Source organism: Apus apus, chromosome 2 (assembly GCF_020740795.1).
Source record: "Apus apus isolate bApuApu2 chromosome 2, bApuApu2.pri.cur, whole genome shotgun sequence".
Classification (NCBI taxonomy): domain Eukaryota; kingdom Metazoa; phylum Chordata; class Aves; order Apodiformes; family Apodidae; genus Apus; species Apus apus.
In genome coordinates, this window is record NC_067283.1 from 110,174,678 (window position 1) to 110,188,411 (window position 13,734).

Consider the following 13,734-nt stretch of genomic DNA (forward strand, 5'->3'; position numbering starts at 1 on the left):
ATTATTTACAAAGCCACTCCCCTGCCTCTTCTGCCCTGCCTATCTCTCCTGAAGAGTCTGTACCCATCCAGCAGGGCGCTCCAATCACAGGACTCATCCCACCAGGTTTCACTTATGCCAATAATGCCAAATCTCTGGGACCGGACCAAGGCTTCAAGCTCATCTTCTTTATTCCTCATGCTGTGCACAGTAGAGTAGAAAGACTTCAGGTGTGGTACATTGTGGCCAACACCCTGAAAAGCAGAATGAGGAATCCCATTAGTACTTGTTACCTCAAGTTTTGTCACACCATCCCATTCCTCACCATTGGCAACCCTGGTTTTGTCCACTACCCCCTTCCAAGCTATTTAAAACTATCAACAAGCCCCGTTAGCTCCTGGGCTAGAACTCTTTTTCCTCTCTGAGAAAGGTGTATATTGTCCTGTGTTAACACCCCAGGTGTTAAGTAGATCATCCCATGAACAAAGAATCCAATTTTTTTCTGCCTAGACCACTCTTGGAGCCATGCATTGACCAGATGGATGTGTCTAGTTTTATTAATATCATACCTTGTTAACAAGAGGATCGAGGAGATCACAACCTGAGCTCCCAATTCTTCAACCAAACATCCCAAGGCCCTAAAATCTCTTTTAATTGCCTTCAGACTTCTTTTTGTTATTTCTTCATTGCCTGCTTGAACAACAAGTAACGGATAGTAACCTGATGAGTACCCTGGGTATCAGGGGACCAGCTGGGTTACTCAGGTATGAGTAAACAGTTCCTGTCACAGTCTTGTACCCCAGGGATTACAGCAAAGACCTCTGATTGTCCCCAAGAGTGGAAAGAGTTTGACAATGCACCGCTCCCTGCCTTGAAGCTGGTACCGTTTTCATATCCAAGAGATATGAAATGGTAAATTTTTACAAAAAGAAATAAGGAACCATTCTGGAAAAATTAATATGCTGCATTGTTATGTATTATTTAACTAGTCCCAAGAAAATAATTCAAGAATACACAGAAAATAGCTGGTCACTGCTGGATAGCAGACATAACGACAGTCCCATGTCAGCTTGGGATTGATCTGGGCTAATATGTCAAAGGGCAAATAGGATGGAAGCAGCAATTTCATTACAGCATCTGTTGAAAGAATGTATTAATTGATCCAAATTCTTTACTGTCTTTAAAGGACTGAGCTGCCAGAGAGAATTAATACCTCACAAATTTGGGTGAATTATAGGTTAGGGTGCTCACAAGCTTATCAGAAGAAAAATGGTCTCTTCACAATGCAACTGATGGCTAAAGTTAGCTCCTTCAAATGCTAAAAAGAAATAGGGCTACACGAACATCTTTAAAACATGCATTTAAGACAAAAGGAATAAACCAAAAAAGTTTATCTCATCTCAAATGTTATTTTAAATACTCTTTTTTCAAATGTAGTATTTCCTTGCAGAACAGCAACATTGCAGAATGGTATTTAAAGAAAAGGTGCCTTCTAGATGGACTATAAGACTGCACAACGAAACATACCATTACTCCTATCTGGAGAATTCCCACTATTTTCTTACAAAATAAGAATATTCTGTGCATAGGAATAGCACCCTGACTACTAGTCAGGTAGAAATTGAAACCATTCAGTTTCATAGTGAAAAACAGCAGTGATAGACCCTGCAAAAGGACGTAGGACTTGCTTTTTCTGTGTGGTTTAAGGTCCAAGTTTCTGACAATTTTACAGGACTCATTAATGCTCAAAGACAGGCAGGAACAATGGCTGATACAGTGAGGAGTGCATGGATACAGTGACTGAATCTTTTAAAAGGAATAGTATTTTCTATACCATTGCCATGACTTGGCTCTGCAGCTCTGTCCTCACAAAGGCTTTGTTTGATAGTCTGTCTTCCTACGCTGTCTAGTATTTGGGACAGTGCTTGTTGTTGTTTGTTTTTTTTTGTTTTTTGGATAGTGAGAGAGAGAAAAGCCAGAAAGAATGGGGGCTGAAATTAAAACAGTCTTTTGATGTGTAATGTTAGTTGTCACTCTTCATCCAAAGCAGCAGAGGTCTGGAAAATGTTAACTGTCTGGAAAATGTTTTCCCACCTCTTAACAAAAACTGCTTATGATGCATGGTCTGCCAGCAAGTCAGATTCTGGTGTTAAAAAGGTCATACAGAACTCAAACATTTTTATTCAGAAGACTTGCAATGAAGCTTCATAACTGAAGTCAGCTAGTTGCTTTCTTTTAAGCAACCACCTTATTGGGACTACACCAATGATCCTATGCTGTATTTTCCTCTGTGAATTCCCTGTCCATAGGAGTTGTAACAGAGGATGTTCAGTCAGGATTTCTGAACCACAGAGAAAAATCCAAGCACACTATAATGAAAAAAAAATAAAAATCTGAATCCAAGTATTCAGATTTGGCTAAAAACAAACATTTCAGCCAGTTAATTATAAATTTTGCAGACTGCAGTAGGCATTTGCACACATTATTTTCAATTAATGGTTATTAATTGTTATTGCCATTATTGGAAATGTTATTCAAGGTGGTGATGACAGGAAGCATGTGTCAGTCTCCCAGGGTTCTCCTGACAGTGGAGTCTGGCTTTATAAATGTACAGTGGGATGCCAGGGTTCTGGCATCTCCCTGCAGTTTCTCCTCAGGCACAAGGACTTGCAGACCAGCAGGGTGGAAAGCACCAGCAGTAGCTCTCAGGCAAGAAAGTCATGCTGCTTGCTTGAGGTCCTGTAGTGCCCTTCCAGGATGGGGAGGACTGGGATGATGCAGATGACCTGGTACTCACTAGTGGCTCACTTCCTTCAGAACTAGAGGTCTGGATTTTCCAGCAGCTCCTGGGCCAAAACAGCTTGTTGCTTGCCACAGGGCAAGGCGTACAGACTGCATCCGAGCTGGTCAGGCACTATGCACAACTTGCAAACTGCCCAGCCTTGCCCACAACTTCCCTCGTTATTTCATACTACCTTACACAGTGTTAAATAGATGGAGGTTTTAATTTAAAGCAATTGGCATACGTGTTGGTAATCTGTGAGAGAGGCCAACATACACAGATTGAATGTTACATCTTGCCTGTAGTCTTCATAAGGTAAACTTCAGTCTTTAAAGACAAACTCAGTTTTTTTCCACAGACATTGAAAATCAGTGAATCCAGTCCGGTTGCTTGTTACTGACACTAAAATCCACAGGCAAACAGGTCAGCACTAATATAACTGGGACCCGTTCCATTCAAGGATTTAAAACTGAAGGAAACCACTTTCAGTCCAAGCAGGAACTGCATACAGGTGCCCAGAAAAGCAAAGGACAACTGGATTGATAGCTCTCTTAGCTGTCTGGTCTGAAAGATGTGCAGCTGCATCATAGGCCGGCTAAGCTTTCAGAGAGGCTATTTTGGTGTTTCCAAGGAGAAAGGATTGCAATAATACATATCAGAGAAAACCAAAACTTGGATTACAGAGACTTGGTTCCCCTCCAAAGCTGGGTTTTTTTGCTATCCACAGGCATTCCTTTCAGTAACTATAATAAGCACCCAAGAATGGAGAAAAACCTGAGACCGAATCCAATGCTGTAACCTAAACAAGGGATGACAGCAGTCCACATATGAGGCTATGCATGCAGCTTTTTCCTCTCATCAAAGTGATGTCCCCTTTTAAAGAAGTTAGAATTCTTATTTCTTTGCCTTGAACCAGGTCCTTTCATCTCAAATCCCATTTTGCACGGAACTAGAGGATCCATACATGTTTGACATTTAAGACACTATAAACGAATGGTATCTTCTGTGACACAGTATTACATATATACTCACCAAAATGAAACAATGTGGCAGTTACCAGAAGTTTTTCAGGTAAAAGCTGTTGGGGGAGGAGGTGGAGAAAGTCCCTAATGAACAGCCCCAGAATTGTCAGAGAGAAATGTAAGGAGGCATTTTGAAAGGGATGGGGTCTCCCCACTCTCTCAAATCTCTCAGGCCAGTCAGCTGCATCAAATGCCACCCAACCAAAAGCATTAATGACAGAATGGGCTCACTGCTGGTAGCCATAAGTAGAATACTTATCAGTGGCAAAGGACTCACTCCCCCTGCATCTAAACCAGCACAGAAGTTCTCTGGCACTCAGTGAAGTCTAACTTCCCAAAACTTGGCTTGCCACCAGCTCGTCAGTGCTGATGTGAAATGAGACACTACGGGGGCTGTGGAGGGCACTGGTGTTCCAGTGATGGTTTCTTAGTCAAAAGCAAGGGGTATTGGTTAAGAACTAGGCAGATCAACAAGGAAAAAGAGAAAAGAGGAAAACCCACAGATGATTTCAAGACCCCTGCCTGATCTTCAGAAGTCTGGCTTCTGTTTTAATATAATTTTTCTGTGAAATGGAGAAGGCCTGAGGCCAACTTCAAAAGCAGAAAATCCTAATAGGTTAGCTAAAATAAATGTGCCAGTAAAAAAAAAGGCCTTCAAGGAGTAGTAATGTCCAAGTTTTCAAAGTGACACTTAGAGTTCACAGGCTAAATGAGAGAGCACATTCCCCAGCTACTGAATTACGGTATCTTTATTTGACAGCATTTCTAATTATCATCTCTGTCCAGAACTTGAAACTAAACTGCAAAGCTTAAAGCAGTGACTACATCTCAGTACATACCAGCCTCTGTTTATGAAAAACTATTAATGAATTGTATCTGCAAGCACGATAAATTTTACTGAGAGTCAAAACTTAGATGTCTTGCTCTGTAGCTTTGACCCCCGAAAAAGTGCTTAGGCCCATGTCAGGCAGTCATTTTCAACTTTTGTGCTTTGAGAAGTGCTGAAAACAAATTATCGCTAATACTTTTCCAAGGCTTGTTAACCTTGCTGGCTCAGCAGCATCTCTCTGTTCATTTTAAGGCAGAAAAGTGGCTATAATGGCCTTGGTGTCGCCAGAATCTGGGGACCAGTGCTCTAAAGGCTTCAGACAAATTTTCCTCTCAGTGAAGGATGATTGGCAAACATTGGCAGTCTGAGGACATTCACTTCATGCAATGATGAATGCGACAGATGTACAGTAAATAGGGCTGCTGCGAAATTTAATGGCAGCTTTAGATGCTTCATTTCTTATTAGAAAAGTTCACTCATTGTCCTAGCTCACATGATTAATACCAGCTCCTGTATCTTTATGGGATATTTCTATAATGTGTGCTTTGCAATTGACTGTTTGTTTGGCATTTCAGACTATACCAAGGTTTACCACTCAATGTGAATTTAGATTTGTTGTTGAATACAAGCATTTTTCCACCAGGCTTGTGTAAGCTGTCCTACTGGGAAGAAGCTTATGTCTGGGGCCTAAACAGCACTTGTAGTCCACTTCAGTACAATTTACTCCAGCAGGATGGCTTAAAGTCATTCTTTCAGTGCCATTTCATATAAATAAAATTACTAAATCCACACAGCACTTCTTTTCCTGAATTCTGTGAATTTGAAACAAGTTGGATTTTTCCCCTCGTTGTTATTTTCCTGAGGTCTGGGCAGCTTAACTCCATCCATACAAACAGAAAACATTAACAAGTTCCAGTTTCCTCATTCCAAAGTTTTTCATCTTATGCCTATAAGTTCAGCTCTTTACAGTAAGTCTCATAAGTGGGGTATGGAGCAATGAAAGACAAACTTTTCTTCTAACAGGAAGAAATATGTGCCTTTGAGTAAGATCTGGGACAGACTGGTAGGCAAAGTAGCATTTGATATAGGAACACCAGTTTTATTTAGGAACATTCAATCAGCTACTGTACAAGTACAGTTCATGATTAATCTTAAATACTTTGGCTCAATGCTCAGAAGTCCATCACTGGACAGCCAAATGGAGCTGTACATCAGCCAAAACCAGAAGATAATAATGAAATTAAAAGCCATGAGATATTTAAACTGACTATGTTTCCCAAACAAACCATATTCCTTGAATTATTCCCTGGTCATTTTACCCTTCAGATAAGACATGTCATACCCACAATCCCTCAGTCCATAGTTACTATCAATATTTTCCTCTTTGCTTCACAGGCTTTTACAGAGGGAAGGCACTAAACAAAGGTGCCTAAAAAGCTGAGCTAAGTATCAACCACAGAAGTTATGCTGCATACATGAGGTATATGTAATACAGCAATATCTATAAGATTAAATGTACCAATTTTATGACAAGTTAATGTCACTGATAGGCTATCCTTTCCAACTTCTGAATTATTAATAGGTATGCCAAACCCACAAGGACTTCTAAAAGGTAGGCATTTATATAACAATATTCATATAATTAGGAAATAAAAATAGAAATAAGGATGTCATATGTTTAATATATGTTAAGTTTGAGTGTCAACCTAAGAATCTGTAGCTTGATTTTGCTTCTGAGTTTTGAGTCCTCAGCTTTGTTTGGCCTCCATTTATTGCTGTAGCTGCCCATACACCCAGCCCAGCACAAGCATTAATGCTATAGAAAAGACTATCAGCAATGCAAGGCTTTTACCCAATATTCTGCAAGGTTTTACAACTATGTCTTCCATTAAAATAAGATCAGCTTATGTTCATATGCTAAGCTGCTGAATATGGATAGCAATTATTTACCATAATTTAAAGACATTAACATCTTGTCAGAATCTAATCAATTCCTGGTTAAGTAAGGTACATTAATAATTGCCAGTTGATGAAACTAATATGGATTTTATTTTAAACTGAGAGAGAAAGAAAATATTCATCATCCTTGCCATTTTTATGGAGTTATTCAGAGATGAATTATTGATTATAGGCACAGGATGAGCAAATAGACTGTAGATGTTTAGGTACTTGTCAAATTAAGAAGTACAATTACAATCAAATGCAGAATTATGACCAAAATGGGTGCAGTGGCTAACAATTCATTGCCAGTGAAAAACAGGTAAGTCATTGTACAGAATGAGAAAGTTGGTTCAGGGCCTTGCACTACTCAGGAACAAAAGAGTCTCAAAGGCTACTGTGAAGAAATTACCAAAAATATAGCCCCCTCCTGCCCTGTCTTCCATATTTTTGGGAGAAAAGCCCCATTCGCAACTCTTCCCCCAGGGGTAGGCCCTGTATTCATACAGGACCTCTTCTGTTCACACAAGTCAGCAAGGGATGGGAGGAGAAGGCAGAGCTTGGGTGGCCACCTGCTCCGAAGCTTTGTTTTGGCACTGCAATGCTCTGATCATAGAATGATAGAACTATTCAGGTTGGAAAAGACCCTCGGGATCACTGAGTCTAACAATCATTCCTACTCTACAAAGTTCTCCCCTAAACCATATCCACCAACGACACATCCAAACGACCCTTAAGCACATCCAGGGATGGTGACTCAGCCACCTCCCTGGGCAGCCTATTTGTGTCTAACCACTCTTTCTGTGAAAAATTTTTCCTAATGTTCAGTCTAAACCTCCCCTGTTGCAGCTTGAAGCCATTCTCTCTTGTTCTGTAGCTAATTACCTGTGAAAAGAGAGCAGCACCAACCTCTCTACAATGACCTTTCAGGTAGTTGTAGAGACTGATGAGGTCTCCCCTCAGCCTCCTCTTCCCCAAACTAAACATTCCCAGCTCCTTCAAGCGTTCTTCATAAGATTTATTCTCTAGGCCCTTCACCAGCTTTGTTGCTCTTCTCTGTACTCACTCCAGCACCTCGATATCTCTCTTGAATTGAGGTGCCCAAAACTGGATACAATCCTCCAGGTGTGGCCTCACCAGTGCTGAGCACAGGGGCACAATCACCTCTCTACTTCTGCTGGTCACACTATTTCTAATACAAGCCAGGATGCCATTGGCTTTCTTGGCCACCTGGGCACACTGCTGGCTCATGTTCAGCTGCTTGTCAATTAGAACCCCCAGGTCCCTTTCTGCCAGACAGCTTTCCAGCCAACTTCCCCAAGCCTGGAGCGTTGCCTGGGGTTGTTGTGGCCCAAGTGCAGGACCTGACACTTGGCCTTGTTGAAGCCCATACCATTAATATCACTAACATTAGCCCAACGATCTCATCTACCCAAGTCTCTCTGTAGAGCTTCCCTATCCTCATGCAGATCAACACTCCCACCTAGCTTGGTGTCATCTGCAAACTTACTGATAATATACTCTGTGTGCTTATCAAGATCATCAATAAAGATGTTAAACAGAAACGGTACCAAAACTGAGCCCTGAGCAACACCACTTGTGACTGGCCATGAGCAGCCAGGTTTTTTATGAGAGTTCTATGGGGAACTGTGTCAAATGCTTTTTGGAGGTCCAGATAGACAATATCCACAGCCTTTCCCTTGTCCAATAGTTGGGTCATCAGGTCATAGAAGGAGATCAGTTTCATCAGGCAGGACCTGCCTTTCATAAACACATGCTGACTGAGCCTGATCCCCTGGTTATCCTCTATATGTCTTCTAATAACACTCAAGATGATCTGCTCCATGACCTTCCCTGGTACTGAGGTCAGACTGACAGGTCTATAGTTTCCTGGATCCTCCTTTCTGCCTTTCTTATAGATGGGTATTACATTTGCTACCCTCCAGTCCATTGGGACCTCCCCAGTTAGCCAGGACTTCAGGTAAGTAATGGAAAGTGGCCTGAGGATCACGTCTGCCAACTCCTTCAGCACTCTTGGATGTAGCCCACCTGGTCCAATAGACTTCTGTGCATCTAATGTTGTAGTAGGTCTCTGACCACTTCCTCTTTAATTGTGATGACCTCATTCTACATCTCCTACCCGTCTCCTAACTCATGTGGCTGTATATCCATGAAACAGCTAGTTCCACTGCTAAAGACTGAGGCAAAGTAGGTTTTCAGCACCTCAGCCTATTCCTTATCCTTTGTTACTAAGATTCCCTTTGCGTCCAATAAAGGATGGAGATTTTCCTTAATCCTCCTTTTGCTGTTAATGAACTTACAGAAACATTTTTTATTATCCCTAACAGGTGTAGCTAGTTTGAGGTCTAGCTGTGCTTTGGCTGTCCTAATTTTCACCCTGTATAGGTTCGCTTCATCTTTATAGATTTCATGAGTGATCTATCCCCTCTTCCAAAGGTCATAGACTCTCCTTTTGTTCCTAAGGTCCAGCCAAAGGTCCCTGTTTAGCCAGGCTGGTCTCCTACCCTGCTTACTAGTTTTTCGGCACACAGGGACAGCCTGCTCCTGTGCCTTTAAAACTTCTTTCTTGAAGTGTCTCCAGCCTTCCTGGACTCCTTTATCCTTCAAGGCAGGGTCCCAAGGGACTTTGTCAATGAGTAGATCAGATGCAGTTGCATAGGCTTAGGCCAGTGTACACTTACTGGGATCAATAATTCATTTCTGTGGAAGTGCTTTTTTTTTACCATATATGAAGGAATTGTAGTACTAGAAACTATTTGCCTTCAAATGTTTCCTTTCTAGCAAAGGCCACATTCTCTGTATTTTGGGCTATAAGTTGGTGATCATGTTCTTTATTTTTTTGTGAAATAACCTCTGTAGATAATTTTCTTTCTCAACTGTGCTTATTTATAGTTACACAATGATGTGATTTAGGCAACAGAGTAATGATAAAATATATTGTTACCTTTAATTAATGTTATAATTTGTTGATGCAGCTGTGCTTGTGTGCTCAGGTCACTGTATTAGCAGCACTGTGTAACAAGCCTAACTTTTGATTAGTGGATATGCAAAAAGAGATTCCCACTGTTGACATTTAATCTGAAATGTTTTCATGGGGTTACTGAGAGTGACATACAAACTGCTCATTGAAAGGTCATACATATGTGTGTATCGATTCACTATTTAGAGATGCTTTCAGCAATCAAGAGGTACAGGATTCTGTAAGCATCTCTTAAAAGCTCCACATGGGTTTATTTTAGGACTGCAAGCACAGTGCTCACAAAGCTAAATTAAAATTGCAATTTAATTCTAATTATGTATTTGCCCTTTAAGAAATATTGAGCACTAGGAAGAAATCCAAGCTCATTTTTGTTTGGAAAAATGAATCTCAGTAGTTAGACTACAATTATGGTTCTGCTTTTGGTCACTGACCCCCTGATAGAGTTAAGTGAGTAATATTTTACTGTAAAGCCTTTACACCACAAATAATGCGTTATATTCCAATATATTTCAGACCAGTGAAATGAGATTTTTTTTAAAGCCGACTGTACAGATATACTGCTGCATTTATTTGAAAAGTTAAGATATTTTCATAGGAGTTTACCATATAACAGGGAAGACTTTATACTTTCGTTTGCACAAATACCATCAAAATGAGGTAGTAGATGCTTGTCAGTTACAAGTAAATAAATCCTAATCCTTGAGGAGAAAACAGGCATTGGATTATCCAGTGCAACAGCTCACTTGTCAGCCCTTTGGGTAAACTGATGGTTAAGGAAAAGCACTTTGTAATGCGTGATTTAGTCCTGCTGATTTCATTATAGCAATCTGAATGAGACACGTATGACAAAGTGACTTAAGACTCAGAATCTCTGGACTGTAAAGGGAGAAAGCAATCTGTAAAAGGAGCCTGGTGAGACACCCCTCCATGCTCCCAATTTGAGGCCCTGCCGGTCTCTCATAGGTTTGTTGTGGAGGAAAATTCTAAGGTCTGAAGTCTAAAGAGGACTTCATTGCCATAATGGTGGTGGTATATTATTTAACTTAGGATCCTTGGTCCTCCAAGCCTGGTTCAACCTTGACTAGATTGACAACCCAATATATAGGAAAACCAGGTGTCTAACAATGAGATTCTCAACAAGCCTCCCACTCAGCTCAAAATCTCTGCACAAAATCCTCTCCCTAAAAATCCAGAAACATCCCCCCTCCCTCCTCACCCCCCTCCGTTATTTATTTCTTGTATACTAATGTTGATCAGGTAGCTGTTGCAAAAGTGTACCAGGTGCTGTCTAAACCTCTCACTGGAGAAAGAAAACATAGATCTTAATCAATTTGGGCATGAACTGAGCTCTGGACTTCTTAACCACATTTGCTACGTGTTCTGGTCATGCTCAAAAGCAGATCCTTACGTGCAGGCAGCTCAGCTACAGCCCAAGTACAGCGGAGCTGAGTGGCAGTTCACCTGCAGTCCCGAGGATTGCAAATTTTCATTGAGAACCATAAACTATACTTCAGTCACTTTTGGAATCAAAGCCTAAGTTTCTTTCTGGCTCTTTCTCTCCAGCTTCCACATAACTGGAGTGGTATTTACAGACACTGTAAAAAGGCCACAGGTGAGGGGCTGCAAGCAGAGACTGCCCAGGGGATGGGAAGCATGGAGGAAAGCAGAGGCATAGCTGGTAGGGACTGGGCAGGAATGCACCTTGAGGTGCCCGTGGCATTGTTCCAAGGTGGCTGTGTTCCTGCATCAGTTGTTCAGCTGGCACCATCTTTACTTTTCAAGCTCTGGGGAGGCAAAAATAGAGAAGGGTGTGAAAGTAAATGATCCATCCACTGCTCCCACATCCCACTCCTATCTCTACATCCATGCTCATTATCATCTGCCACAGGGTGTGTACCTTCCTGGGATAGATTTTTCATTGCCAGAGAAGAGAATCTGCACACGGTCATGTCTTTTCAGGTATATAACCTCTAGGGTAAAACACAGGCCAAAAGTATATCTTATATCCTTTCTTTAAGAGTTTTTAGTAATTTCAAAACCTGTTCACCTTCCCTACTTTTAATGGCTGTTTTTCATACAAGTTTTAATTAACAATAGTTTTTCACATGAAAATTTAATTATTTTTCCCCCCATAGTGGATAATTGGTCAACAATTCACAGCAAGTCTTATTAAAATCCGATGTAATTACTCTCTACATATCCTGAGAACATTGCAAACACTTGGTTCTTATGGTCATAATGATTAAAGAATTGAATTTGCTGAATACTATTGTTAGAGCTTACACATTCACAAAATGAAGTGTATTGGTCCTTTGTGCTAGACTTGTAAAAACTACACTTCAGCCAGCCAAGTTACTCAGCTAAATCCTTTTTATCAGATTGGAATTGGAAAGGACTGTGGAGTCAGTAGGAAAAATTGTAAGTGCCATTCTTCTTTTCATTCTTATTCCTTGGATTGCTGATTGCATTTTCCTCTATCTGCCTCACTGGATTTTCCACCAAGGATTTACAACAGCTCACTGTATAAATAAGGAAATAACAAAATAATTAATGACCCATTGATGCCTGCCAATTCTGAAGAGGTTATTTACCTGGTCTTTCAAGTATTTCATAACTATTTGATGCTGCTGGCTGCTTTTGCCAAGTCCACGTATTTCTGTAGGCCTGCTGTAGAGTGCATTCCAGGGTTTCAATTATGCACTGTCTCAGCCCAACACGTAGCTCTTCCACTCAATTTACTATGCTCACAGGTGTTCCTTAGGATTCAGTGTGCATTGCACCACTCATCACATACCTGCCACCACTTCTTAAGTGTCAAAGGCTCATTTTGCCTTCTTTGTCCCTCCTCGCTCTCTCTACTCACAGATAAATCAATCCTATGGTAGTGTTGCACAAACTGCAAGAGTCTTGCTGTGATGCTTCAATGAGACCACTTCACAATGGATTTAGAAAATAAGGAGGTAGAAAATGTATTATTTAAAGTTCAGAAGACCCCTGGTCTATGTTTCTAAGAGCTGGCCTACAGTTACAAAGTCAAAACCCTGTTTAGCAGAACTGGATTAAATGCACAAGAGATCTCCTCGGCATTTGGTTTCACGATAGCTTTTGAGAAAGAAGACCCCCACACTGCTGAGTAAGGATCAGAGCCTTCCCAAGTCTGAAGGCAGATTGCATGTTTCTCACTTTCCTTATAAATCACAGGCATTGCGAACCTTTCTCACCCACCCACCACCCTGTAGGTATTAACATTAAACCCTGCTCTCCATTCCAGACAGGCTTGATTTTGACTGACTGTGACCTCCTCTAGATTGGTAAGAGGGCCCCTTTTGATGATTGTGTGGGTGATCAGGACACCTGAAACCTGTTTTACAGAAACAAGGTGTACAGTCTGTATCCTTTTGCAAGCTAGCAGCAGATCTCAGGTCTATTCATAGTCTCTCTATCCTGACAAAAACAACATATTACATTTCAAAAGGTAATCTGATAAGGAAAAAGCAAACACATCAAGACTTTCATAACTACAGAAAAAAAGTAATTAAAAGACATCTCCCTAGCAAGTCTAGCCACCAGTTTCAAAATTCAAGGATTTAGGTGCAAGATTCTACTTGTTTGTTGAAATGATTCCGAGAACTCATGAACTATAACAATAGCCTTGAAATTGATAGCCTTTAATGGTGGAATCTCTCTAGAATGACTGACAAATCCTTGTAGACATGCAGCTGTCCCTGAACTAGGTGCTTCTTTGAAAGAGAAGGTAGTTAATTTTCCAGGTTTTGCCTAGCTGCCATTATCAGCGGGCAGATTTCCCAGGACAAAATTATAATGCATGTATGAAAAGATGACTGAGAGGGAAGTTCCCAAAAGAACTGGTAAGTCACACTGCTATGAAACTTTCTTCCAGTCAGTATCTCACAGAGGAAAATGTACAAACCAACTACCGAGGGAAACCATTACAACAAAGTTGTGTACTTTTTGCTGTAGCTGTTCTCCTTCCCAACAGTGCTTTGGGTATCATTTATTAGACGGTTCCTGACATAGCAACATAACCAGGAGATGTATTTGGACAGAGCACAAAGAGGTGGAAATGCAACAGGGGAAGAAAAGAACCGTTCACAACACGAGGACAATTTTGCACATTGAAATTCTTCATATCAAGGAAGTGAAGACTGTGGGGAGTACAAAG